This window comes from Rattus norvegicus, chromosome 4 (assembly GCF_021556685.1).
Source record: "Rattus norvegicus strain SHRSP/BbbUtx chromosome 4, alternate assembly SHRSP_T2T, whole genome shotgun sequence".
Classification (NCBI taxonomy): Eukaryota; Metazoa; Chordata; class Mammalia; order Rodentia; family Muridae; genus Rattus; species Rattus norvegicus.
Window position 1 is genome coordinate 138163161 of NC_141537.1, and position 3481 is coordinate 138166641.

Below are 3481 nucleotides of genomic sequence, written 5' to 3' on the forward strand. Positions count from 1 at the left end.
CTTGATTTTTCCTGCTTCCAGAATGTTTATCAAATCATGTGTCATTCCAACAAATGAAACATCCGTTGTCAGTGAAACCCAGACACGCTCTTCTGGGGATTTGCAGTGAAACTCCAGTCTGTGTATGTAGCGTGAGCAGGAAAGTCAGTCTTTCCTCTTCGTCTTTACAAATCTATTCCTCCTAAAGTATCATTCCGGAAAACTGGGAATGAAGGACTAAAAGGTCAAGGGAGGAAAGGGGGTTGGGAGCACACACCATGAACACAAGCGAAATTAAAATTGTACAAACTCAAGCAGTTTATAATAGACTACTCCGAGACACCAAGTCTGGTTGAAGGAATTCACCATTCTGCAGGAGCCGGGGCTGTGTGCTGTGTGGAGATCTGAGCCAAACAATTCACTGCCTTGGAGTTGTAATCCCCCTGCCCACACCAAAGCCTGGTTTCTGCACCATGCCTCCACGGGGAGGGCCTCTCATCCCACCACTCAGCCCATCACGGGGCCTCCAGCTCACCGAAGGCAGTTATCCCTGCGGTCGCATTCCCTGGCAGCTTGAGTCTTCTTCTCTTCCACATTCAGGAGGACCGCACATCCGAACGTGATGGGCCTGTTATGAAGGACCTTCTGAACTGGTTCAGAATCATCAAACAAAACCGAGATTGGGTAACTTCCCACCACTGTTAATGCGCAGCTCCACCACATTCCCTTAATTTTGGAAAAAATCCTCAGTTCCGACTTGTCAACCTCATGTGGGAGGTTTCCAATGAAGAGCTGGTGACTGTCAGGGTGCCTCACCATCCTTCGAGGTTCCACATCTCCTGGTTCACCAGCCTCACGAATTGGCCGGGGTCTTCTCTGAGGAGGGATATTGATCCGCTGCTCTCAAATTCTCTGATCTCTCTGAGGCCTTTGTGGTGGGATCTGAGAGTCAGGCTTAGATTCTGGATGAGGCTGTGATGCTGGCACTTTGACCATATGAGGTGGTGTCCCTGTCACTGGAACAGCCCCACTGGGAGGAAGGTTCTTACTAGTCACAGATGCCCAAGAAAATGTCCTCAAGTCTTCCTGTGCTGAGGCCACATCTGCCGGGACCCGGGAAGTGCTCTTCTGCACATCCTCAGGAGCAGCTTCTTCCAATGCAGCTCAGGCTTGTCCTCTTGCGTGTAGGACACAGGTTCCCACTCCGGCTCTAGCTCTGGCTCTGGTTCGGTTCCACGACAGGCTCCTCTAAATGTTCCTCCAAGTCATTGCTGACAGTCTGATCTTAGAAAGTTTCGGAATCATCAGAAACCACCTCTGGTGACTGCTGTCTTTCTTCAGGTTCCTCTACTTCTTCCTCAGATTCCTCTTGAGGCTCTGTGACAAAGCCACCAAAGACCTCATCTTGGTGTCTGAAGATGTCCTTGTGAACATAGAATTTGTTGGCAGTGGAGCCCTCGGGAGCAAGGACAAAGGTCTGCATGAACCTCCACAGAGCCTGGTTGTTGTTGGACAGCAGCCCCATCACTTGGACCACCACCCGGTCATTCTGAGTTGCGTAAGCGTCCACGTGGCGGATCTTGGTGTGGCAGTTGGTGAAGTTTTGTAACATCACTTTCCTGTGGATTTCCTTCTGCCCGTAGACTGCATCTGCTGGCTTCCCGTTGGAATCCAAGCCCCCGTGGGCATAGGAAGAGTTCTTTACATAAAATCTGTGCAGCATGTCCGGCACCCGGTTCAGCAGGGTGTAGTACTGTCGCACAAACTCCCTCCCAACCAGCAGGGGACTAGGCTTCTCCATAACCATCGCTTTGATGGATTCAACCTGCGCGGCTAAGCAGGAGGACAGGGCTGCTGCGTGGGAGGAGATGGCCGAGTCCCTCCCAAGATGCCCGCAGTCCACAATCTTAAAAAAGTAGTTCTCTAAAAGGAACAAGGATACTATTTATTATTATTATTATTATTATTATTATTATTATTATTATTACTATTATCAATTATCCATTTCACTGTATCTTTGCAGTCATTAGTGTGTTCCATGGACATGTGTATGTGAGGATTATTGCAAGAGTTAATGACCAGCTAACTAGCAGATCCCTTCACCTAACGAGGCAGTACTCTAAACTGGTGATCAAAGTCTCCGTATGATTAATAGAAATAAATAGGAGGCTTTTTGTACCACTAACACAATGTGAAGAAAAAATAATTTCCCATCGCCCACTGCTGATTTTAAAATGCTCCAAGATATCTTGGTCCCTAGGAGCATAAGAAATTAGGGAAATGTGGCATATTGCTGAGCTGAAATCCTGTGGGATGTGTAAATGATACAACAGGCAGGTCAGTAGAGGGCTTAGGGAGGAAGGGCATAGAGGGCCTTAGGTAGACAATGTGAAAACTGAGAAACAAGGTGTGCAAATGCAGTCTGGATAATTTAATTCCTTCTGTATGTCTTGTGTTTCCCACAGGCCTTCTACATTGTGGATTTGTACACATAAACTCTGTGCAAATGGACATTTGGTAAAACCGAATGCGTGAGTGGAAAATGCATGTTCCTGTGTAAAACGGAGGTTCAGAGAGAAAACAAGATAAAACTATTAGAGAACGGAAGATGAGTGGAAGACCTGACATTTACTTAGAGACAGAGATGAGGTGTTTGAAGTAGACAGTGTCCTTTGTTTTCCTTATGCGGTTCAACATGTAAGCTTTTCATTGCAAGTAAGGAATATACACCAAAAAATATTACATTATCTACATTTTGTAATTATTTCATCTAAACTTTTGACAAACACCTCATTTTGGGGGGGTGAGGTGTCACAAATTTTGATACGAAACAAAAATGTGGTATGTTTGCAACCTCATGTGTGGGTCATCAAAGGTTCGTATCATATGTTTAAATTCTTTTTACATTTTATTTAAAAACTAATTTATTATTTATTTAATATGGTATCACATATGCATCTGTTACAATTTGTAAAAGTCAGAGGAAATCTTAAGAAAATTAGGTTTTGCCTTCTACCATGTAGTTTCCAGGGATTAAATGGAGGATGTCAGGCTTGGTAGCAGGAGTCCACACTCACGGAGCCATATTGCCAGCATGTGCATGCAGTTTAAATAACTTACTGCTCATTGTTAAATATAGACCAACGCATAGGAAATAGACACTAAATTGCAAGTGCATACTTAATAGAAGCATATGGGCCTTAATTAGTAGTAAATATATAAGATTAATATCCACTTTCTTATTGGATACTAATCAGGTCTGAATTCAGTCCAGCATTATTAGTCTAACATTCCTTGATTAAACTGTCTATAAATACCCATTTCATCAAATGTTCTTGGAACCAATATTAACATCTTATTTCCTCATTAGTTGCGAGTTGCATAAAATTTTACAACATTGTATATTTACAAGAGATTAAAAGACGAATGCAAAATAAATGAAGCTTGAAATGGTGACTGGGTCAAATGACTTCACCCTTGTTTGTATAGAAAACTAATACTC

General features: G+C 43.7%; 1 pseudogene; it reads right to left on the reverse strand.

Annotated features, from left to right (window-relative positions):
- Positions 1-397: 397 nt before the first annotated feature.
- G3bp1-ps8 (G3BP stress granule assembly factor 1, pseudogene 8) lies at positions 398-1808 on the reverse strand (annotated as a pseudogene).
- Between the last annotated feature and the right edge of the window lie 1673 nt (positions 1809-3481).